Source organism: Macrobrachium rosenbergii, chromosome 8 (assembly GCF_040412425.1).
Source record: "Macrobrachium rosenbergii isolate ZJJX-2024 chromosome 8, ASM4041242v1, whole genome shotgun sequence".
NCBI lineage: Eukaryota > Metazoa > Arthropoda > Malacostraca > Decapoda > Palaemonidae > Macrobrachium > Macrobrachium rosenbergii.
Window position 1 is genome coordinate 70,977,768 of NC_089748.1, and position 26,730 is coordinate 71,004,497.

The following is a 26,730-nucleotide window of genomic DNA, read 5'->3' on the forward strand; positions in this document are numbered from 1 at the left end:
TCCTCTATTATCCCCCTTGATATTTTATCCACAATTTTTGTAGATGGCCTGTCCATATCATTTGCTGGAAAAGGCAGGGCAGTGGTTGAAAGGAAACTTCAATTACAGTAGTATTAGATGAAATTATTTACTGGATTGAACTGAATTGTCTTCAATTTTATGCTTATAAAAAGTGTTAATGTGCATTTTTATTGCATTTGTGTAATACATCCAGACTCAGATGTATATACATCAAAGGCCAGCAAATTCCTATGTGTAGAAGCAACCCAGTTTTTAGGATTTTACATCCTGGGCCACATTTGGCAATTCCTCAGTCATCTAAGTAGGAAGATAGTGAGGTTATAGATGAAAAGTAAAAGGCAGAAAGCAGTGCAGTTGGGCTGAAGATTATTATGCTTTTCTACAAAATGCAGAAAGTTTAAAATAATTCAGTAGATTCCCATTTCCAACATGATTTATTTATCTTATGCTACACTTTCAATGGGTTAGGCTGTACGGTCAAGGCACAACATAAAATTAAGGTTTGTATGTTAAGAAACATGAACATGTCTTTTAAGAATACAGTAAACCCTCAAAGATGTGGTCATTCTATTTTTTTTTATACTTGTAGTGGAAACTGAATATTATTAAGGGAATAGAGATTAAAATAAGAATAACTAATGTAAGAGGCCAAACATCAACAAACTGTTCAGTTTTGGTATTGTATTAGCAGTTTAGATTTCAAGTGCAGTATAAAGCCTAAAACAAACAGAAAACATTATCTCTAAGAAATAAAACTTGCACATAGCTTTAAGAAATAGAACTTGCACATTTACAGTAAAATATTTGGTAGAATTTTTGTATTATGCCTGTTGAATTAAAATCTAATGTTTTGCTTATGTATTAATTTTATTATGAACTTCATCGGGAGATAACCTAGGAAAAAACTTTTGTTGTATGATTATTTTAGTGGATGATAAACCATAAGAAAGGTTTGGAAGCTCCCTCTGCCTCATTAGTCTGGATCTTATAGGGTTTAATTATTTTTCAAGCAGAACCTCTTTGTTAGAAGGTTTTTAGAAATAATATAGATTTGTATAGTTATTTAAGTGATCTCTGTGTGCCACAAATTTATTACACATATGGCATTGTAAAGCAAGTTTAAGCCACCATGAATTTTAAAATTAGTTGTCTCATAGGTTTTATTATTTTGTGAGTGCAGTTGTGTTAAACTTCGTTCAGATTTCATCTATTATTCTGGTTACATTATCAGTAAACAATGAAAAACTTAACCATGGATATTTTGATATCAGGTAGCATTGGGGTAACTTCTAGAGGGCATTGGTGGATGGATTAATTCTGTCACCCCTGAATTGTTTTGAATATAGTTTTCTTGTTTTTCACTTTTAACCATATTGTATTTCAATAATTTAGTTTCAAAATATGATTGATCATATCATGCAAATAAATTTACAATGAGCTGCAAATGATGAGTGTATCTAAGCTCCTAATTGGTAAGCCAGAACTGTTGTTTTACCACAAGATAAGTTTTATATCCCTAAGTATCTCAGAGGACAAATTTATAATATTTAATATATTTTATTTTCAATTTCAGGGCAAGAAAAAGCAAACTGCAGAAGCTAGTAACAAAGATTAATTGATATGTTAACATCTGTTGCAGCAGTTTTTTCCAATTATTTTTTACTGTTTATAAATATATTATAGTCATAAATAGAACTTTTATTTGATACAAAGGACATGTTCAAGGAATTTGAGGTATTAAAATTTGAGTCACTTTTCAAAAGCATACATAAGGAAATTGACTACATTTGTCGAATGGCAGTTCTTTTATCACAGTATGAAGTTTGCAGTGACACTCATTTGCACCAATTTTTTGAAGGTGAGTAAATGTAATCCATTTAGTTAACCATTTCCTATGGAGTAAGAGGATTGTACTAAAGCATTTTTTCTTTATTCATACAGTGTATAATGTAGCCAAAAAGTACAAATATATATTATTAATGAAATAGCATTAACTATTTTATTTGTCATTGTTTACTGAAGAAAATTATAATTTGACAGAAGATATATTGATTAATAAACATCAAGAATTTAATTAGTTATATTGCAGATCCTAAAATATGAATCCAATCTATGCCACTAAATTATGGAGCAATATTTGTAAGCTTTTAATTCTACAGTAATAGGTTTTATTTGTGATGGGATGAAATTAAAGACTTAGCAAGACTGCAGTTTAAGTTCTAAACTGTGAGGTGGTTGCAAAGGATTTGCCCTGGAATGAGAGGAATGACTGGAGAACAAAGGGAACATGAATAGTCAGTGATAAAGCAGTGCAGCTCCCAGATGTTCCAAAGCCTCTGGAAGTCGAGACTTGAAACAGACGAGTAGTAGAACTCATAGTGTTGCAGAATTCTCTCTTTTGCCATCTTTATCTCCCCAGTTGAAACATCAGCCAAAGGAGAAAAGTCTGCTCCAGAAGTGGTAATGAAAGGCGACTCCTGGGGATACTGCACGCTAACTAAAGTCTGTTTTACTGATGCAGGTGTATCAAAGTTAGCTGACATGTGGTTGGAGAATTCCAGTCAGTGTATGACAAGCCAGTTGAAAAATAAGCTCATCAGCACGAATGTGTGATTCAGACTAGAACTATTGGAAGAGAGCACTAACTTCTCTCTTAAATTTTGTACAGTATTAACCTTTCTACTTTAGTTTAATAATATAACAGGTTTTACAATTAGCATGCAGTTTTAATTTCTATTAAGTGTAGATGAAAGCTATACACTTGACTAACATTTCTAAAGCATCTAGTATGTTAGTAATGCCTTATGTCATATAGTTTATGTCCATCAATTGGTATTGCACACCAAGTAGAACTAATGGAGATTCCATTTATTTGGAGGGTTTCATGAATTGGTCGATTGATATGCTGTAAATAAATTTTGTCTTCAGTATAGCAGAAGGCTTATTGCATAATGGTTTGGTAGTATGTATATGTATTTTAACAGATACAAGGTAAACATTTACCTTGTAAAGGTTATACGGTAAGCCCGTAATTATCCGGATCGTCATTACTGTATCCGGAAGTTGACATTATCTGACACACCCATACCAGGGTCAAGGCCCCAAAGATAAATGATATATAAATTTCAACAAATTAAAAAAAAAAAAAATACCCTCCAATGGTTGACAAGCTGCGTGGCCTCATGAAAATGTTGGTAACGCTGCCGACGCTCGGACTGACTGGGAAAGGGTTTTTGGGGGTGGGGGAGGCCTCAAGAAGTTTCCATGGCGGGCATCAGATGGCTTGCCACCATGGAGAGGAGGGGCAGTAAGGCTGGGTAGAGGAAGGCTCAGAGAAGGGGGTTGTTTTGGAAAGGTGGGTGGAGCAGTTTCTTTGGCTGGGAGGAAGGTGGGGATACAGTGTTGGATGGATGAAGAGGACTAGGTAGACCAAACTTGATAGAGCATGTTTGGTTTCGTGTTTTTATGTTTATGGTACAGTAATTCACATTTTATTAAAGGATATGTACAGCATTGAGAGAGAGAGAGAGAGAGAGAGAGAATAACCAAGGCATGCTTGCATCAAAGTACAGTAACACACACTCCTTCACCTTTTTATTTATGTTTTATGTTGTATTTTTGCTGTATTTTCTCTTTATTTATTTTTCAAACTAAAATATGAATGCAATCTTGTGTGTAAGCTACAAGAGAGAGAGAATTGGGGTATGTTTACATCAAACTCTAAGCACAGTAACACATACATCCTTTACTTTTTTATTTATATTTTATGCTACAGTATTCTCTTTTATATTTCTATTGTATTGTCTCATTTTTTTATTCTTTCAAACCAAAAGGTAGGGTACAAACGTATGCACACACTTCATTCCATGCCATTGGAGAACTTGCTACAGCCTGTGTGGTTTTTTGTGTTTTTATGTTTATGGTACAGCAATTGATATTTCATTAAAGGATATGTACAATACTGATGTACAGTAGAGAAGGAGAGAGAGAGAGCTGAGGTATGTTTACATGAAAGCCTTATACAGTAACACACACTCTTAAACTGTTTTGTTTATTTTTTAGGCTATAGTATTCTTGCTTATATTTTTACTGCGTTTTCTCATTTTTTTTTTTAGCTTTAGAAACGAAATTATAAATGCAATCAAGTCTGTAGGGTACATACATATGCACACACTCATTCCAAGCCGTCGGTGAACTTGGTACAGCCTGTTTGGATTTGCCTTGCCTACGTATGACAATAAGCATTTTAAATATCAAGTGATATTCTCTTGTGTACTGTTGTGTGTGTTTGTTAATCATACTTAGAATCAACTAAACTTGTAATAAAAACAGCACAGTAAATCAAGCAAAGCAAAAGTATGCATGCACTCATTCGATGGCATTGCGAACTTCTCGGAGTTTTAGTTTTGTATGTTTATGTTTATGATAAAGTAATTCATATTAAATTAAAGGCTATGTACAGTACTGAGAGAGAGAGAGAGGGAGAGAGAGAGCACTGTTTTGTGATTTTGAGGGATTTTACTTTAACAGAGTTTTACTTTTATTTGCAAAAATAAAAATAATTCCATTAATACATTTGTTTCTTTTAGCAGCTAAAGAATTATTTTCCTAATTCTGTCAGTAGTAGGCTCAGTCGTTGGCAGAATGACTGTTTTTTTTTATACATATTAAGAAATGTATTAATATAATAATACAGTATGAATGGATTCTGTAAGTAAAATAAGTTCCATTACCATTACCTTTATCTTAAACACAGCTGTAATAGCCTAATTAGCTTTTGCAAATGGATACTATGAGTGTAACACGTGGGCTACCCTAGGTCTATACTTCACACACAGCTTCACATTTTTATCTCATGTATAGTAACACAATATGGTAACAACTGATAAGGAAGTTGCTGTATAAAAATACATTAATGGTCACAAAACATGGTAGGCTGTGGGTAAACACACATAGGCTATATGCCTACTGAACTGTGTCATGTACTAGGGAGAGAAAAAGTAGGGGTTGCATTTTTTTTTTTAATTGTATTTATGCAGTATATTTTGTTACAAATATGGGGGAAAAGGTAGATAATTGCATTTTGCATAAAGTTTTCAGTTTAAAGTTAAGGTTATTGTTTATAAGCATACTGAGTGTTTACAGTTATGTGGTATTGACAGGGTTAGGTGAGGAAGGGCACAGAGTTGCCCTTGAACACCCATAGATTTTTTAATTCACCATTATTCAGATTTTGCCTATATCTGATGAACCCTTGGCCCTAATAATTCAGTTATCTGAATTGTCTTATAAACCTCTTGCATAGGGTGCCAAGACACCTTCCAATTAAACATTTCTCAATTATTGGTTTTGGAAGGGTGTCTGATCTTCATAGAACCTTATGTTAAGTAGTTTTATGCATGGTTAAATGGAACAGGTATATTGGCTGGTGTTGATAAAGGTATAACAAAACTGTTGGCATAAATGATCACTATATCCTTAAAATGTTGAAATTTCTTGTATACCTGGTGTTGTTTTTTTTTTTATCCCAGTCAGCTGTGGGATTGTTTAATGTGGTGTTGGATTTGTTTGGAAGCTTCATAGATTTGATATAGTTGGAAAGTGGTCACCTGCATGCAGGTCTTCCCATTTGTTCTACTGAGAGCAGTCATCTATATTGGTAAATCATAAAAATGAATCAACTGAAGCAAAAGTGTTATGGAATTTAAAAAAAAAAAAGTGCATTTTTTTATTTTATGGTATTTACATAGAAGTTGCCATTCATAATTTGTTTTATAACTTAGCCATTATCACAGATTGCAACAGATTGGTGTGAATATTCAGAAAGGTAATATTTTACACTTTTTTTTTTTTTTATTCACACCTGACATTAGGCTTTGAGCATTGTGAGAGAAGGGTAAGTGAATGCATTCTTTATTGTTCAATCACTGTATTAACATACAGATATGCTATGATTACATATGGTGTAAAGCTCATAAAAGGCCTTGACCTATTAAGTGTCACCAACAGCTTATGTCGGTTACCCTCCTGCCTCTCATGTCACACCGCCTTCAACGGAGTAACAAATTCTCCCTCTTGCAAGGCTGGTGCTGCACTGATCAAGCTGAGAAATATACTTTACTCTTATACAAATTGTAGTAATATCATTTGGCAACAAAGTTAAATTATGGCTAAATGGCAACTTTCTTTGTAATGGAAAGACCTACCTCTCATCTCCCAGTGTGTCAGGCTTTCATTGATGAACGATTGATTTATTTTGTTTTGGTCTCATTTATCCCCCAAAATGAGCATTCAAAAGCAAAATATAAACCTTTTGCCTGAAGAAATATTATCACTACTCGATGAAGAGTCTAATGATGATTACAAGAATCAGAGTAGCAGATAAGAAGATTCATCTGATTCTGAAGAAGAACATAACTTAGATTCTAGCATTGAAATTGCCAAATGAGTGAGCGGTAATCGATAAGGAGAGGAGTCCCTTTACTTTTGTTCACTCAAAGGTGTGAAATTTATTGTTCAGGGTAAGGGAAACCCTGTGGAGTTCTTTTAAGAAGATTTTTGATGATGAAGTCATGGAGCTCATTGTAACAGAAACAAACATATTTACCAACCAGTTTCCAGATGAATACATAGAAAGTTTGCCTAGAATATCACATGCACTAAAATGGTATGATACAAATGTAAATGAAATGAAACCATTCGTTGTGCTACTGGCACTCTTATGTTTCAGGAATGGTACAAAAAAGAATAATCTTTTAACTTTTATGTATTGTGCATGTAATCTTTAGGATATAAAAATGCGAAGCAAATTCTTTCATCTTTTCTTATCCTACATTATTTAATATCCTAATATGTTTACACATAAAACAAAAATACCACCATGAAAAAAGGAACGCATAAAAAAAGATAACTAGCGTAGACCAAATGGACGTTCTGCAAGTGACAGAATGTGACGATATGAGGGTAGGAACATCTCCCATAAATGATACTTAATAGGTTAAACCCCAGTCCCTGGTCATATTAAAAAATTTAATAACTTCCATCCATTAATTCAAAAAGTTCAGGAGTGGCTTTTTCGTATCTATTGTCGGCGTAAATCAGTCTTTCTGTTGGGTCCCTTCTCACGAGGGAATTCGTGGAAACGAGATGGCAGACAGGGAAGCAAAAGCTGCTAGTATTTTATCAGAAACCTCTTTCAGAAAAGTGCCTCATACAGACCTAAAAGGTCCTATTAGATCGTATGTTTTAAGTAAATGGCAAGAAAGGTGGACTTCTCCTCTTCTTGCCAATAATAAGAAATATAGAAACATTACGGATAATATACTATCGTGGTCTTCGTCATTCCAACTTGATAGACGAAGAGAGGTTACTTTAACCAGATTAAGGATTGGGCATACTCGTTTAACCCATCAGTTTATTTTAGCAGGAAGCAGCCCTCCAGAGTGTGCTTACTGTGACGAGACACTAACAGTGGAGCACATTCTGGTGGTCTGCCCTAGATATTTTAACCAAAGAGAAAGATATTTCCAGGGTAAATCCCTCTCAGATAATTTGGGAGATGAAGCAGGTATTTCTGCTATCATCTCGTTTTTAAAGTGTGTTAAAATTTTTAACGATATTTAATTTATTTCTTAATATATTTATTACATCACGTAGAATTTTAATGACATTAAATTTTTTATTATGTATATATCACATCATTCATTAAACTTCATACCTTTATTTATTGGTCACATCACTTCATTTTATTTATTAATCATTTCCTTCATGAATTCATAACCTCAACATAATTTATTTTCTCTTCATTACGGCACTGAATGGCCTTCTTGGCCCCAGTGCTTGGGCTTTTGCCCTAAATATCATACATCCATCCATCCACCCAATCCCTGGTCGTAAGTCCAGGTCCACATGTATTCATATAATTTTTTTTTTACTTTGTTAATGTACAAACCACAATGTGCCTTTTCTTATTTTCATTTGCAGTTGCATCACTTTTTCCTCTTTGCTTGTAAATTCTGTCTATGATTTTGCTTTGCCTTCCATTGTCTTTTTCACAGTCATAGCTTAACCTACAGTTTATACAGTAACACCTCAACTTACCAGGTGCTTTGGGGGTCTGGCTTTCTGATAAGTAATAAAGCCTGCTGAGCAACAAAGACCTTATATTATTGTCTGCCTTGAATTTGGTAGTAGAAAAAAATAATCATTATAATGTAGCTTATAAGTACACTACATATTCTGTTAAGTAGATATGTTACTGTAGTGTACTTGAATGTTCTCTAAAAGAAATATATTTTTCTGTTGATGTATTTTTGTTGTTGAAATTTAGATTGTGGTGATAATATTTATTGTCATGCATTGTTCTTTAAAACTCAGATTTGTTTGGAAGTCTGTGTTTCTCCCAGATGTATACAGATATTCCTCAACTTACTTAGATTCTAGACAGATCCAAGTACAGTATATGCAGAGCATCCCAATACTTTATTTACAGGACAGTTATTAAAAAATTTTGCATCTCCATCAGTGGCCTCTTTGATGTTTGCTGCCAGTATTTCTTTCTAGATGTCTTTAGATATGTTGGCCATAGACGACAACTACCCTATTGCATGAAATACAGGAGCTTGATTTATGTGAGACTTATCCTCTAAACAGATGCATGTAAGTTAAATTATTTTATTTCCATAACATTCAGTTACCTGTAATGTCAAGTAAAAAGCAAGCTACCATAATACTGTATGTTGGTTTTGTCACTTTGCTTTGTTCCAGATTAACTTCTATAAAGTGAAACTATGATTTAGTTTAGGTTTCTCTCACAGTAAGTTACAGACTACTGCTAAGGGTTATTTACCTCTACTGTAAAAAGAAAAATACTTATGTATAAGTCCAATAGTCAGGCGTCAGTGGGATCAGCTGGGTGGCACTATCAAGTGGCCCTTAAGTAATCACAAAGAAATATACATAATAAACATTCAAATAAACATAGTGGTGCTATATTTAAGGTGCTCAATCAAGCATTAAAAAAAAGTTTACAGTGAATTTAGTTAGTATTTTTGACTTGGATAGCATAGTGCATTGTGTACTATCTTATCTTCAGGTAACCTTTCTTATTTTGTTAAAACTACTGTTCCATACTAGAAATTTCAGTTATTTTACCATTATTAGTCTTCTATGAAAGAGGTCTTGTTACTGGAGGTTTTCCCTCTGCTGTCTGTCCATCACTCATTGTATTTGTTATGCTTACCTTATCACTGCAACTCTTGCGATGCATTTGCAGGGATGTCATCCATGTCTGTCCAGAAGCATGCCTGTCACACTTACTTTGTTATTGCAATTCATCCTCCATGGCTGAAAGGATTTCAGCCAAACTTGGCACATGAAACAGATCACCAAGTATTGATGAGCATGAAGGGAGATGTTTGGTACCTTGCCATTAAAACTCTTCTTATACTGTTTAAAGTATTACAGTCAATCTTGATACAAAGGTAGGCCACTTTGCATAAATGTGCATGAAGGTTGTCTTATGTTTGCGTGTCAGACTTGCTTTTTTCATCTCGGTTGTTATACAGTTGAAGGTATTTTAGCTTAACTTAGTATAATGGTAGATCATCATGTAAAGATGCCATGAAGGTAGATAATGGCTTTGTATATCTGTCAGTGTGTTTATCACACTTGCCTTACATCATAACTGCATGACTGAAGGTTACGTCACAACTACATGACTGGAGATATTTCAGTCAAACTTGATATGAAGACTTCTTGTATAGACATGAATGAAGATTACCTGTTTCAGTGTGTCACACTTACCTTGTCATTGCAACTCCTTCAGAGTTCAAGGGATCTCATTCAAACTGTTACTAGCTAGACCACATGCACAGTGTCACGTAAGACATATTTTACTGAAGGCCTTACTACAGGGTGTTTGCAGCATCCCTTCAGGCCCTAGCTGCACCCACTTTTTAGCCTTTTGCTTCACCTCCTTTCTCAGTCTTGCTGTCCAACACCTCTGAACTGTTACATCTTAGTGCAATTGTGGGTTGCTTTCCAGTGCCACCTTGAGATCCTTGTACTTCATTTCCTATATTTTATGGATATCTACCTTGCCATCCAGGCACACCAGAATGCTGAGTTTTTATTACTTCAGCTGTATTCCAAGATACTGTATAGGATAGTTAGAAGAGCAATGTTAGGTTTATCTGAAGAGTTGGTAGTGACTTAGTTTTGTTGTGCTCCCTCACATATTGGTATTGAGGAAATTCTCTATTACACAATGGTAGAGATTCCAGTCAGGCCTTTGGAGATTATAATAAGTATTTGCAGTTACACTACTCTGCAGATATTCTCAGACATTGATCACTGCTTTACAGATCATCACATATATTTCAGTCAAACTGTCTACAATACAGGAGGAACACATACTTAGGTCAACAGATAGAAATATTCCATGTTTAGAAAAATATATTTGCTGCTGTTTAAACAGCAAAGCCCATTCATATTCATTGGTTCTCAGTATGTAACCTAGAATTTTCTGAATTGTGGGCAGGAAAGATAACAACTGTAAAAACGTTATTGCTTTCAAGGATGTGCTTTATACCTGATATTTGAAAATTAGGGTAATTTATAGTTACTTTTTGTTATATGTAAATTCCAGGTCCTCTGTTTTTTTTTCACGGTTTAAGGAAAATGCTAAAATAAAATTCCATTTGAGGGAATTGTGTATTAGTTGTAAACATTCTGAAACTGGGTAATTGTCATAGAGATGTTGGAATTTTCCAGAATGTATTCAGGTTTCAGGTATGATAACTTTCCAGTAAATGGTATGGTTACTGAAGGTGTTACATGAAAATGATCGATTTTGGTGATTTACAAAAGTAGATGTTTTTCTATTTAGTTTTTGTAATCTAAGTTACTCATTTTGTTGTTAACATTGTCTTTTCCACTTCTGATCAGTTTCTCTCATATTATTCTTGATGTTCTTAAAGATTTTACCCTTAAAAGACACTTGACTCTTGGAAATAGATGGTTAATTGACATGAGGCCACTTCATGCAAATTCACGTTATTTGCTTTTTGTGAAATTTTTGTTGAAGCTTCTTTACTGAATTTTTCACTTTCCTATGCATATGTCGATGAAATCTATTCTTGTAGAGCCAAAGTTTTGGCCATGCTTTTTGGTTTGTGACCGTATTTGGTGGGGTTACACTGTGGCTTCTGTTATGGTTTCAGTGGTGTTTTCCCATGGGGTTATTCTACTTTACTTCTAGTTAGAAGATGCTGAACTACTTCTGTTTTTGTTTGATACTGCAAGGTTTAATGTTGTATGGCATTTTAGGTATGACATATTGTTCTATTGTTAACGTTAACATTCTGCTGCTGCTTTTTGGGTGGAGTTGCATTTTCTAATAGGCAGTCCCTGGGTTATGTCTGTCTCAGCCTACAGTGAATCCAAATTTACGGCGCTTTTTCAAATACATTCATAAAAAAATTGGGCTCCGTAACTTGCCGGCGCTATAATGAGGTGAGAAAACCGGTTTAAGGAGCTCTAGCCACCAGGAGGGTTCACTATAAGGAGGTCCCTCCTGTGGAAGGGTTCACTATAAGGAGGGGAGAAAACTGGTTTATTACCAATGCAAAGCTTACAGATCTGTTTCTTTCCCCAGGCTTACATAAATCTCTCTCTCTCATTTTTATACATTTTTCCTTCAATGTTCGGGGTTATGGTGGTTTCCAACTTACAGCAGGCTGCTGCAGTGGAACCTGCACCATAACCCGGGGACTGTCTGTAGTCTCTTTTATTTTCTTTCACACCATCTTGGAATATTATTTCAAGTTCTGTGTTATTTGGATACGTATGTTTTGTTCTTACATCATATAGATTTGTTGACTTGGGAGACCTGGTTTCTTAGCAGTTTTGGAAGGCAGTCTTTTTCTTGGGTAACATAATCACTGTTTATTAACTCTCCAATTTAGGTTCTTTTGCTGCTAATCCTATTCTTGTGGCTTTTCTTAGCAACATTAACTTAAGGGTAGGAGAGGCTCTTTAGTCTTGGCAGGCAGCTCTTTTAGGAGAAGGGCACTGCAATCAAACCAGCGTGTAAAATGGACCCTTTATTCTTGGTAGGCAACCCGTCTGAGAGAAGGTTACTCTGAATGCAAACCTTGTTCTCAAACCTTGGACTGTGCCATAGCCATTGTACCGTGACATTCCAGAAGGTCTTGGATTTGAGTTCCATAAGGGTACAATCAGTGATTTATTTTCTCATTTTGTTCACTAAGGGTACAATCAGTGATTTATTTTCTCATTTTGTTCACTTAACGGTTTTTTTGTGAAAAGTTTGTAAGACAGGCTGATGAGAAAGCCAAATGTAATGATGGAAATCCTTCTTTTGAATTAAGGACAATACCCTTCATAGTTGAATTAACCACTGGAAATTGAGATTGTCTACGATCGAGTGTGTGTATGTACCTGTAAGTGCGTTGAATTAACCACTGGAAATTGAGATTGCCTACGATCGAGTGTGTGTATGTACCTGTAAGTGCGTAAGTTCAACTAAGTGTGTAGTTGCGTAAGCTCAACTCACACTGTTCAAGACATGTTTGGCGACTTGAGAGGGGAAAGGAATGTAGTCCCCTCATTTTCATTTGAAATGCCATATTTCTCCCTTGTAAAAGGTATGCACATATCTTAGTTTATATTGTACATGTTGCCATGTAACACTTAATATTGTTCTTGTGTATCTTTACCTTGATGTAACAGCAAATTACCGAGAGTTATGGTAATGTTGCGTAAATTGCACCATGATGAGCTTGCATGTGGTTGCAGTACCACCAACCGTAGGCTAAGATGTGCGATATTCTTCCATAATTTTATGAATATATCAATTCCTGAGTTACATTCCACCTGTTATGCATGAAAAGCCAGGCTAACTGTGTAATGTAACAGTTAAGTTAGGCATGAGTACAGCATAGCCTAGGCTAAGGACTGCATGCTGTTTGGCACAAGATGGCTGTCCTAAATGAACTTTTCGTATTACAGGGAACCAGTATAGGGCACCTGTACAGGAACCAGTATAAGTACCTATTTAAGAACCAGTTTAAACAGTTATGGAAGGAACATCAGGAATAAGTTGTTTACACCATGTAACCTACTAAGAAGCACATTAAACAACCCGCGGGAATCAGCATTTCCCTCAACCCTAACTACAAAATGAAGATTCGTCCGTCTACGACGTCAAGTACCAGTTCAAGCTAAGAGTAGTCTGGGGTTTATAAACCTAGGCCGGTGTGTCACACTTGTATTAGCATATGCCCAGGATCGAGTTGATATGTATGGGCTTGTGTGAGTTAATTGCCCTAAAATGAATGGTAGCCTCCGAATGTAAGCCAGGACAATTGACATATCAAGCCACTACTGTAGTAGTAATAACTACATTATAATTAAACAAATACAAATATTACACAAAGTTGCTTGGTGGATCATAAGGAAAGTGCCTTTGTCTTTACATAATCTTTTCCTTCTGAGCTTTTTATAATTTCTAAATCCATCCTGATTGTCTTCCCCCAGTTGTTGTGGCAAACCTGATGAGGTTCTTGTTCGCCTTACGAGGTGTGCCGACCCCACCTTGTCAACTGGTTGCTTCCGGCACTTTTTTCAGTGACATACAGTCTTCTTTTCTTTCAACAGAATTTATGTAAATAATGCAATGCTGTTGCTGTTGATGGTATTATTGTTTATTGTTCTATTGATTTTTATACTGTTGCTGTTGTTATGAGTGTGTTTATTAGTTTTGCTACTGATTTTATGTTAATTTTAATTCTTTTGGGAGACATTGAGCTGAACCCTGGGCCTGTTACTCATTACTGTAAGATAAATTGCGCAGTACCTTTATTCAAATATTCGGAGCTTAAGGTGAAATTTTCTTGATCTCCAGAGTTGTGCCCATACAACTACAATTTTATGTTTGTATCTGAGACGCTTGTAAGTAGTAACAAGTCAAAGGCTGAGTTTTTAATTCCAGGGTTTGATGACCCTGACTTTATTTATTATTGTAACATCCCACATGCACAAGGTATGGCTGTACAGTTTGCTCCTAGTATTCGCAGGGGTTAGATACCCATTCAGAGGTCTGGTTAAACAAATCATTTATAACTAACTAACTAACCACAACCACCCACGAAAAGCAAAAAGCTTACAACAATACCCTTGAAAATATATGGCTTACAGCTACATGTGAAAACTAATTAAGTTGCCCCTATGTTCACGTACAGCCATTTTCTCTCATACAGTATTGAAGCCATCCCATTTTCTTTCTACAGTAGATAGGGGAAACATTGGGAATTCACGAAGTAGAGTTAAGTACTGTGCCTAAACATTCGAATTTGCATTTAAAAAATACCAAATTATAAGTGGAATCAACAATGATAAAATGTTCTCTTGTGTCCTGTTGTGTTCGTTAATCATATTTACAATTGACTAAACTTGTAATGAAAATGGTAGAGTAAATCAAGCAAAGTAAAAAAAATTGGAACATACATACGCATGCATGCACTCTTTCGTATGCATCGTGAACTTCTTGGAGTTTTAGTTTCATTTAGTTTTGTATTTTTATGTTTATGATACACTAAATCATTTCATTAAAGGATATAATGAGTAAAAAGCCACAACAATGTAATTGAGTCTGTATTTTTCCAAAATACAAAAAAAAAGGTTAAAAAAGGGAGCTTTTTACCATTTGCACAACAGTCCTCTTCAGCTAACAGAATAAAAATATTTGTTCTTCTTAAAAAGACAAATTGAAATTTTTTTATTTTGACAGTCCAGGAAACCATTGAACAACCTTTACAGCATGACTGTAGCAGACATGTAATGGCTGTTCCCCGGTATCTGTGAGCCAAATGTGCAGTTGGAACTTCGTAAGTTCATGCGAGGATGCTGTGCATTACTACCCTAATACTATTGTCCTTGCATTTTAATAGATTTATCTGTTTATAAACCTATTTATTTATTTTTCCTTTTTTTAATAAGTGAGATCACTTCTTTATGTATTTCCCTTTACCTCCTCTTACTCCTTTCTAATGAACACCATATTCTTTGGAAGCTTGAATTTCAAGTCAGTGGTCCCATATGAATAGTGTTCATCTTATGAATAATATATAGTAATAATAATGATAATCGGTAGCATTAACCCTTAATGGGCGGGCATCATCATATGAGCATCTATAACAGGTTTTGAGTGATGGATGGGCTAACTCATATGAATATTAATATTACACGCCATATAATTTGGATGAATTTAGGGGGAAAGATGTTCATAGCCCTTCAATGGTCCATAAATGACTTATGGCAACTGTAGTAGCTCAGCACAGGGCAGAGGGGGATCAGTGTGCCAATTGTAATTTTGTAAAGAAAAATGAGAAAAAACATGTATACCTCACAAAAAGTTACTGCATCTCCCCATCTCAGTAAATCCCGTAAATATTTTACAACAAATACACTCAGAATTTGTTAATGATTTTAATTCTTATCTGTTAATGATTTTAATTCTTATCATTTTGTGTGAGCTGTAATTATAATTTTAAAAAATAAAATAAATTATTAGAAAAAACATGTATAACTCAGCCACACACAATTTTAAATAGTCACTTTCAACTTCCCATGGAAGGTAGGGAAAATTTTTTATAATATTTTTCTTATACCATGTATATTCACATATTTTCCTCTTTCCACTAATGTATTTTTTTCTTAAATTGGCCAACCTTAAAGTCTGCCCGGACTGGGAATGTGCGATATATATTTAGGTCTTCACTTGAGGGTTAATTCTTTAGATTTTGCATATTAGTAGTGCAGGTCCAGTTTATCCTCAGACCCACAAACTACACATACCTCTTTACTTTGTCATTTCTTATACTTGTGTCCAAATTTGGATCATAACTTGCACTGTAGTGGTTTATACAGTGCTTTATGCATGAAGACCACACTTCTCTGTGCTGATCAAGGATTATTTATGTGATTTTGTTCACCAATTCCTGCTGTATCAAGCTTTTTTTTTTATACCAGGGATCTGATACATTTCTAGATTACCAATGTCATATCCTAATTTTAATTATTCTAGTACTGTACAGTCCAACCTCTTGAATCCGGCACCCTTGGGACCGGGCCGCTGCCGGAAAATGAAGCCCCTATGCCAACAGTCTTTTAAGCAAATTCCACAAATAACTGAGTTGCCAACTTAGACTACTACTTGGCTAAGTTCTGACACCGCTATAATTTTATTACTCATATTTTTATAATTTTTGTAACTTCATACAGTATCATTTTCTTTACAACTGTGTACTTTATTTAACACATTTAGCCTACATTCCTGAATTAGCATAACCATAAGTCAACTACATTTTTCTAGTACAGATAAAGATTTATGCTTGCGCTTTTTACCTCTACCATCATCTGATCTCATGGGTGGCATATTGAATGGGTCAGTATACAGCTATATAAAATAATAAATAAAAAATGTATCACCTATGTCTTTTAAGCATTCTTAAGAGTAAGGAATTCCCGCTCTGCCAAATGTCTCATTGTTTTGATTAAAAGTTTTGACTTGGTAGAGCCTTCTCAAGTGGAATCTTTAAAAACAATGTTTGTTCATGGAAAATCATTATCGAAAACACATTTGACTTTATTTACTTTCATTACTACTAACAATTATTTTCATATAAACAAGAGATATGGCAAATTTTTGCTGTCGAAGTTGTAAACAATACGTGGCGTGGCGCCGCCCTCGTGGCCATGCGATGAACTAATGGGCGGCTGATTCAAAATCAAGCCGAACCACAGGAGTTCCCAGACCACAGAATGCCGGTTTTAAGAGGTTCATCTGTAATTTGCCTTTCTCTGGATATTCTTCCTCTTCAAAGTTAGGGAGGATTACCATCCTTTTGGTACAGTTAGACATATTGTGACTAGTGACTATTACTGTGACTCTTGGTAATTCTTGGATACAGTTGACCCCCAGTATTCAGGGGGGGATGCTTACCACAACCCTCCACGAATAGCTAAAATCTGCAAATACTTGACACCCCTCTAAAAATGTTTTAGTTTGATGGTTTAAGCACCAGAAAACCCCTCTAAAAATGCTTAAACCTGAGTATTTTAATAATTTTATCACAAAAAATGCATTTAGTAATGAAAATATGAACATACAGTAATTAATTGGCCTATTCATGGTATTTTTCATAAAGAAATATTATGAAAAATTCCATGAATAGGCCAATTTTCCATGAATAATGTGTATATATGTTCCACATAAAAATTCACAAGTAGGTGAAGCCGCTAATAGGTGGGCATCCATTGTATACTGAAAAATAGATGACTAAGTTTTAGTGGTTGCTTCCGTAAGTCTTTAATTTGTTTTTGCTATCTGAAACACATTTCCCATGTTTGACAATCTTAGTAACTTGTTTTCAAGAGTTAGGGGCTATTTTTCTCAGTTTTGAGAACAAGGAAACTGGACCATTTACTTATTCCAATTGCAGGCAGTCCCTGTTATGGTGGGGGGGGGTTCCATTCCCGGCCAAGCACCGATAACCAAAAATCCTTGTTAACCAGAACATCACAATAATTATGGTAATAATGGTATTTACGATGCCATAAGCGCTGATAAACCACTTAACGGTGCCGTTAACCGGTTATTGGCGCCAATAAACCACTTACCAACGCTGATAAAACGCTTACCATTGCCGATAAACCGCTCACCAGCACCAAAAATATGGTTAACAACGTCGCTAGCCAAGAGCAGTAAAACTGGAATGCCGTTAACCGATGCCGCCAGTAAGCGGGGACTGCCTTATATGGTTAAAATGTTTGAAATTTTGATCTGCTTTTTTTCCCCTTTCCTTTGATATAGTTGTGTTGGCATGGTATAGAGGAGCTACAGTGGACTTTTCAGTTGCTTTGGGGATGAGGTTATCCATGTAATAAGACAGATTTTGACCTTGAGAACATACAGGGGATGAACTTGGAAGTCACAAATTGTGACAGTCCTGGGAGAACTTCCTAGGTATTCATTTTACCCTCAGTACATTGTGGGTTGTACTTGACCACCTCTGCTACTTGGGTGCCAGATGCTGTAATAGAGAGGTACTTTGAAGGCTTTTGGGCTGAGCCTGTTGTGGAGGATATTGTGTCTTTGGGGAAGTCAGTGAGCTAGGAGATCAGTGATAGTGATGTGGAGGAGCACAAAACAGAGCTCAGCAGTTACCACAAGAACTGCAGGACCTTCTGAAGGTGCCACAGCAGATGACAGCTGAGGAATTGTCTTCAGAGGAGGAAGGAAGGGAGGGTGTCTGTAATTCATTAATAAAAGAAATGCTAGCAAAATTTCAATGAAAATTATTGCCCTGACAAATCTGCAACCAACTCTCTTATAAACCTGGTGAATGACAATGCTGTTTCTCACTTCAGGAACATTAAAAAATGCAGGCAAAAACAAACATCATTGGACAGGTGTTAGAGAGATGGAAATGATGTCTCAAAAAGAAAACAATAGAAAGAGAAAGAGAAATAATTCCAGAAGCACAGTACAGGCAGTCACCAGTTTACGATGGGGGTTCCATTCCTACGCCACGTTGTAAGCTGAAAAATCGTTGAAAATCGTAAAAAATCCTAAGGAAAACTTACTTTTAATGCTTTGTGTGTATTGAAAATGATGTAAACTGCATTTTTATTGATTTTTCATCAAAAAAACCTACAAATTTTGATTATTCTGCCGTTTTGTAGCCATATTTCTTCCGTAAGATGGGCGTCGTAAACCAGGAAATAATTTTTGATGAATATATTTGAAAAGCGTCGTAACCTCGGAACGTCGTAAGCTGGACCTGTCGTAACCCGAGGACTCCCTGTACCTGCCAACTTTATGGATAGGGACCCTATCCAAATAATAACATCCTTCCTTTTCATCTTCCTCACTACCTTCCACAATATGCCATCAACTCTTAAGTAGATGTAATATGGTAAGTTTTCATTTATTTTTTTTTTAGATTTCAAATAAGTTCTACAATCCAATTTACTGTACATTGTTCTTCATGGGAAATTTTTTCAGCACTTGGACGATTCAGCTTTCTGACAGCCTTCTGGAGGTACCATTGTATGCTACGAGAAAGATAATAAAAAATAATTATGAAACGACCTGTAGATGAGACATTACATCAGAATTCTAGTAGGCTAAACTTTGAATATCTTCACTGAAAACAGTACATAATTATGAAATGGTGGACTGCAATAAAGTAAGCATTGCAAAACAGTTAAATTCTCCAAATGACCATAATTACCTGAAGTTAGCCAAAACTTACAAAGCTAGTGATGTCAGGTCATGACAGCAACTGATCAACACCAACTAAATGTGGTGCTTACTTTCCTATTGTAATGATGGAAATCCCTTATTTAAATTAACCCTTAAATGCCTACTGGACGTATCATACATCGACTAAAATTGTCTGTTGGGTGCCAAGTGGGCGTACCGTCGTCGACTACAAAAAATTTCAACCCGGTCAGCACTTTGACTCGACCGAAATGGTCGAAAAACGCAATTGTAAGCTAAAACTCTTACATTCTAGTAATATTCAATCATGTACCTTCATTTTGCAACAAATTGGAAGTATCTAGCACAATATTTCAATTTATGGTGAATTTTTGAAAAAAAAATTTTTCTTACACCCGTGCTGTAACTCGGCCGAAAATTTCAGAAATTCTTTCGTCATTTTGTCGTAATTTTTGCACTGTTCTATATTAGCCGTTACATAAAGTTTTATATATGAAAATGTGTGCAATTTCATGTACAATACAACAGAAAATAACTCATGGTTGTAGCTTTATCAGTTTTGAAATATTTTCATATAAATCACGATAACTGTCAAAATTTCAACCTTTGGTCAACTTTGACTCGACCCGAAATGGTAAAAAATGCAATTTTAAGCTAAAACTCTTACATTCTAGTAATATTCAATCATTTACCTTCATTTTGCAAGCAATTGGAAGTCTCTAGCACAATATTTCGATTTATGGTGAATTTTTGAAAAAACGTTTTCCTTACGTCCGCTCAGAAATTCTTTTTCACACGTTGTCGTAATGTTTGCACTGTTTTATATTAGTCGTTACATAAAGTTTTATATATGGAAATGTGCGCAATTTCATGTAGAATACAACAGAAAATAACTCATGGTTGTAGCTTTTATCAGTTTTGAAATATTTTCATATAAATCACAATAACTGCCAAAATTTCAAGCTTGGTCAACTTTAACTCGACCGAAATGGTAAAAACAATTATAAGCTAAAACTCTTACATTCTAGTAATATTCAATCATGTACCTTCATTTTGAACAAACTGGAATTCTCTAGTACAATATTTCGATTTATGGTGAATTTCTGAAAAAAAAACTTTTTTCCTTACGTCTGCCTGCTGCCTCTAACTTCGGCGAACATCTCGGAAATTCTTTAATCATGTTGTCGTAATGTTTACATCGTTTTACATTAGTCGTTACATAAACTTTTATATATGAAAATGTGCGCAATTTCATGTAGAATATAACAGAAGATAGCTCATGGTTATAGCTTTTATCAGTTTTGAAATATTTTCACATAAATCACGATAACTGCCAAAATTTCAACCTTCGGTCAACTTTAACTCGACCGAAATGGTCAAAAAAACGCAATTGTAAGCTAAAACTCTTAAATTCTAGTAATATTCAATTGTTTACCTTCATTTTGCAATAAATTGGAAGTCTCTAGCACAATATTTCGATTTATGGTGAATTTTTGAAAAAAACATTTTCCTTCGTCTGCGTGGGGTAACTCAGCCGAACATCTCAGAAATTCTTTCGTCTCGTTGTCGTAATATTTGCACCATTTTATATTAGACGTTACATAAAGTTTTATAATATGAAAATGTGCACAATTTCATGTACAACACAACAGAAAATAACTCATGGTTGTAGCATTTATCAGTTTTGAAATATTTTCATATAAATCATGATAAATAGAAAAATTCGACTTTAGGGTCAACTTTAACTCGACTGAAATGGTCGAAAACTGCAATTGTAAAAGCTAAAACACTTACAGTCTAGTAATATTCAATCAATTAGCTTCATTTTTCAACAAACGGTAAGTCTCTAGCACAATATTTCAATTTATGGTGAATTTTGAAAAAACATTTTTTTACATCCGCGATATTCTGAATTCATGCGTCATTTTGTGATAATATTTTCTCTGTGTTGCTTTTGATCGTTTTACAATTTGCTATATACCAAAATCATCGCAATTTAGTGTCCAATACAACTAAAAAAATTAACTCATTAGCTTTAACCGTTGTGCTTACAAGCGCGATTTGTATACAATTATGTTTTTTTTTCGCTGTCATATATTCCAATATTTATATATGATAATGATATTTTTTCATTTCTGATGGTTGCATACTAAACTTCAGGCAATGACAAAAAAGGAGCCAAAAATGAACTCTTAATCTTAAAACTAAGCGTGCTGTGATTTTTGAAAAAACTTTTTTTCGCTTAGTAATACTAACTCACGAATTAACCGTCGGCATACGAGAGACGTTTTTGTAAATAGAAGCTCGGCGTTTAAGGGTTAATGGCAATAACTTTCATAATTGGTGGACTGGAAAAACACTTGGTTTTCATCTTATCAAGACTTTAAGTGAACCATTCGAAAGTGAGTGTGTCTATGATCGAGTGTGTGTACATAAGTGTGTAAATGTAACTAGGTGCTCAAAACGCACTGTTCAAGACGTGTACAATGACTTGAGAGGGGAGAGGAATGTAGCTCGCCTTATTTTCATTTGAAATGCCATATTTCTCCCTTGTAAAAGAGAACCAGTATGGGGTACCAGTACATGTACCAGTTTAGGAACTAGTTCTAACAATTAGGAAGGAATCCATTAAGAATAAGTTGTTTACACCATGTACCCTCCTACTAAGAAACATTAAACAAACCGCAGGAGTAAGCATTTCCCTCCACCCTAACCAAAAGTGAAGATTCGTCCATCTCCGAAATCAAGTACCAGTTCGAGCTAAGAGTAGGCCGGGGTATATTAACCTACGCCGGTATGTTACACTTGTATTAGCTTATGGCCAGGTTTGAATTGTAATGTATAGGCTAGTCTGAGTTAATTGTCCTAAAATGAATGGTAACCACCAAATGTACGTCAGGATAATTGCCTTATCAAGCCACAATATACTGTAATGACATCATTACATTTATTACACTATCACTTACGGAGAGCACGAAAGTGAGAAAAGGCTGAAATAAAAGATGACCAGATGAGAATAATGATTGGTAATAGGCACTGGATAACAATATGCTGCTATATATACTGAGTGAACTGTGAAACCGTTGTTAACAACAAAGGTTTACAAAAAAAGGAAGGATAACTGAGGGTCCAGATGATGCTGTGCTAAACAAAAGACTATTGAACCTGGGGAACACTTAAGACATAACTGTAGACATACGAGACTCGTGGGGTAGTGATAAAACAAATGCGTTTTCATGGCAACTGATTTAACCTCACAATGCTGAACACAAAATTATACAATAATAACTTGAAGACAGCTGGAAAGAATCATAAAACGGTCAAAAATAGTGTTTTCTGAGTCCAGCCCCGTGTCAGCCGGTGAAATTCCATACTAACACGAATTTCTAGGTATAAAATGCTAGATATACCAGAGAAAAAAGAGCTTTCAGGAATGCTGGGGTTACTACCCCCAGATCGAGCGTCTTCCACAATGGAGACGTCGGTATAACTAAGGGCGAGTGAAAGGATCACAACCACAGAGCCACACTCGACAGACATCCCCATGTCAAAACCCCTCGAAAAGAGCGGTGAGCCGTTCCAGCCCCCACGCTCATGCGCCCGCCAGGCCGGCGACACCAGCGCCACCTACACTCATTCCATTTTCTAGCACGTGATCATCGTCACTAAGAATTTTTGTGCTTTTGGTTTATTGGGTGTTTTCTGCGTTTCCAGCATGTCTTCAAGCAGCTTTAACATCTCTAAGTTAATTACCATCTTATTGTGGTATTTTTATGATAAGTGTGGCTGCATCAGTCCGTATTTTCATATTATATGGGATTGTTGTTATGGCGCCACGGCGTCCCCAGCCAACCATGTCGACCGTGAGATTACCCTTCCAGTTTATTCTGTTTGGGCTGTCTCCTTGTCGTTATATTACTTATCTTTTCCCTGGATCTCATCCTGGCAGTGTTTCCTGGCGGGTGTTTTATCGGTGTTTCGTTTTTTGTATGACTGACCCTTATGGCGGGTTCCCTCTATTGGGTTCCCGTCATTTCCGCTGGGATTCTCCCTCCACGATGGGTTCCCATGTTGGTCTTACTTATTTACCATTATTATTATCATATAGTTGTGCTGGTGCTATACGTATTTTGTTGCCTTGAACATTCGGGGTAGCGTCAGCTCGATTGTCTGGCTGCTCCTCGGAGCTAGGCTACGCACCTCGCACATGCACATTATTCTTGGATTATGTATATTATGTATATTTGTGATGGTTTTTTATTGGGTAATTGTTGTGTGGGTCTCTCCCCTTGCCTTTCATACTGATAGGCTCATATTTGCTTCCTTGACCTCCCGCCCTCCTCGTAGGTTAGGCGTGGGGTGGATCCTCAGGTTGAGGGAGTTTTTGTTGCTGTTTCTCCCATGGGCCGTTATTTGGGTGGCAGAGTGAGACCCCTTTGTCCTCCCCCCTTCTTTTCGAAGGGGTAGAGTTCGTTGGGTGTGTTTCCTCTAGGCTATTTTAGCCTTACCCCCCCCTTCTTTCGGCCCTGGTTGTACTTCGGCACAGAAATTTCTCTCCCTGTTATTTCCTTCCCCACCCTTCCCTTGTCCCTCTCCGTTAGCCTAGGCTATGCCTAGGCACGGGCGTTGACCTAGGCTTTGTCTAGGCAGGAGTCGGCGTGTTGAGACCTTGGTCGCTATCCATTTTTCCTTGGGGGTAGGCTTGTCCTGCCATCGCTAGTATTATTTTACTTGGCGTGGCGTGTGATTGCAGTCGAGCGGGTGAAGCATTTTCCCTTGTCTCCTGTTTTCGCCTGACTTAGCCTACTCCTCATCCCTACCCCACCAACCCTCCTCCCCTCCCCATCTCAGGCCAGCTCTTGCCTATTCTGCGTGCGGTGGCGCTAGATGGCGTTTTCTCGAGTTGGGGACTTCCCTGGTGGAGAGATTCGTTCCCTCCCAGAGCAAGTCCCGGTAGCGCTGAGCTTGTTTTGATGTTTCGTTTACCTACTCTCCTAGGATCGAGCGGGTTTCGAACATTCTTTCTTTTGTTCTCGACCTCTCTCCGTTTGATTTGCTTTAGTTGGGTTGATTGGCGCCTACTCCGGCTTATATTATACTTGGCCTTGCGATGACGGTTGCCTCACCCACCTATAATTTCTCTGGCGGGGAGGTTCGGGCTCCGGGGGGAGAGATGCCTCCGGTCTCCGGATAACGATTCTTTCCTTGTTACCTAATACGTTACCATCACTTATATTTTATATATATATATTTATCCTCTGGCGGAGTGAGCTTCTCACTCTGCCACTACACATATATATTCATTAGTATTATATGTTTTATTTACGGTCCGGTGTTCTGCCCTGGGGTTCCGCCGTCTTTATTGCTGGCAGCCCTTGTGGTAGGGCCCTGTTGACTCAGTTCTTCCGTTCCGCCGGAGTATTCCGGTGACCGGGAAGTAACTTGCCTACCACTCTGTTTAATTTATGGCTTGGTGGCCCCGTCTCTGACGAGGGGTTTTTCTCTCCGCCGGAGTATTCCGGTAGTAGGTCGAAATACCCTGGCCTACCGGCTTTAGGTTGCTTAGAGTGGTAGGTTCATATACTTTTTTACACTTACAGACTGTTCGTTGTGAGGAGCTGGGGTGCACCGCTTCCCTCCAGCAACCCTATGGGCACGTGGTGTGCCGGACCCACGCTGGCTGTGCGGTCCGGCTGGATGACCTTATTGTTTGGCACCCCGATGGCTGTGAGGTCTGCTTCGCTCTGTGCGCTAGCATCCAGGACGAGTCGGTAAGATATCGCTTCCCGTTCCTTACGTCTCTTCACAGTCTATTTAGTGCTTATAGTGTATTCGTGGTTTATATTTCAGTTTCTTAGCCCTAATTGCCTGCTCTCTTCCAGGCGGACGAGTCCTCTAAGAAGACTTCCCTTGAGTCTCTCCACGCCTGGGTGGCTGGGTTCGGAAGAAATGTACCGTCGGGGAAGCCTTATGTCCTCGACGCCAAATTGCGTGACTTGCTTTACTCCGGCGCCCGGGTTGCTGCAGCTGTTCCCGAAGAGTTGGCCAACCCCCTCATCCAGCAGATCCGGGACGCGACCCAGCCACCCCAAGAGGATATCCTTCATGCGGAGGTGTCGGAGGACATCGCCGCCTTGGACTTGGACCTGGAACCTATGAATACGGAGCCGGACCAAGTGGTAGGTAGCGAGGTAAGTGAGGTTGCGGGGGCGGGCGCCCTATTTGATTCCCCATCATCCTCTGCATCTTCCTTTTCAGGGTTTGGAAAGTCTTCCATCTTGGGTGACAGGGCTCCATCAGCTGTCCCCAAGTTGAAGCTGAAGACTTCATGGAAGGCGAAGGGCTTTAAGTCCTCGTCTTCCAGGAAAGCATCTCCTTTCCCCCCGTCGAAGGCTAAGGTCTCCGTACCTGTAGCCTCCGGGAGCAAACCTGGAACCTCGGGCAAAGGCGCGAGTAAGAGGGCACCAAGACCAAGCCCTCCTCGCCAGCCTGCCTTTGACCCTGAGGCGTTTGCGAACTTCCGCTTCTTGAGAGGTTCTCAGTGGAGGTCTGGAGTCGAAGCTCTCAAAATATCAGAAAGCTTCACAGCCATGACAACATACTGGCGGGATGGCTCGCTCGGCGAGCCGAACCGCAGTATGAGATCCCGGACACGCGGCTGATCTCCCTCCCTTCGATGTCGGGAACCCTTGGCGTTTTGCTCTTGGTGCCGACACCTTGACAATTGAAGGTCTTGGCACGAGACGTTTGGAGGTTGGAGTTTTTTCCTCCCGATCTCCTGCCTCCTACCCAGGCTTCGTTAGGGCTGGGACGGAGGAAGCCTGGGTACGGATCGGACAAGGTCCCTAGAGAGACGGTGATCTTTCCTAGGGACCAAGCTCAGTCTACTCTCCTGCGCACTCTTGCGGAGTGGCAGGCAGAGAACACCAAGCTTACACCTTTCAAGGGCAACTACACCATGTTTGCCCTAGGTGATAAGTTGCCTACTCCTGCATCAACAAAGTGGCTCTGGCTACGGCTCGAGCTTGCTTTGAAGGCAACCCTTTGCCTCAATTAAGGAGACAGACTCCACATCCCTGGTATTCCCAGGAGGTGAGGAGTTTTGGAAAGACGCCCCGTCCACCTTTACTGTGGGAAAGCTGGATGCTCACTGCGCGTCTACTCAATTTAGCCAGCAGCTTCCCAAGCTCCCGGAAGCCTTGCTAAAGCAGAATTTGAGGCCCGGACTAGATTAGCCCGGTCCTTGAACTCCGTCTGCCTCACAGAAGCGACTGCCGTCTCCTGTGCAGAAGAGCCCTTCTTCCAGGTTCTGGCTAAATCCTGTTAGCAGGGTTTCAGTCAGACCTGTATGACTTTATGGTGGCTAAGCTGGAGTGTAGGAAATTCATCTTTGCCGAGGC

General features: G+C 37.6%; 1 long non-coding RNA gene across 1 annotated transcript; it reads left to right on the forward strand.

The window, feature by feature from the left end:
• The first annotated feature begins 8,689 nt into the window (after positions 1 to 8,689).
• LOC136840970 (uncharacterized) lies at positions 8,690 to 15,010 on the forward strand. The gene is made up of 2 exons (XR_010853809.1): positions 8,690 to 9,503; positions 13,054 to 15,010. It is a non-coding gene; the product is annotated as an uncharacterized lncRNA (long non-coding RNA).
• The last annotated feature ends 11,720 nt before the right edge of the window (positions 15,011 to 26,730 follow it).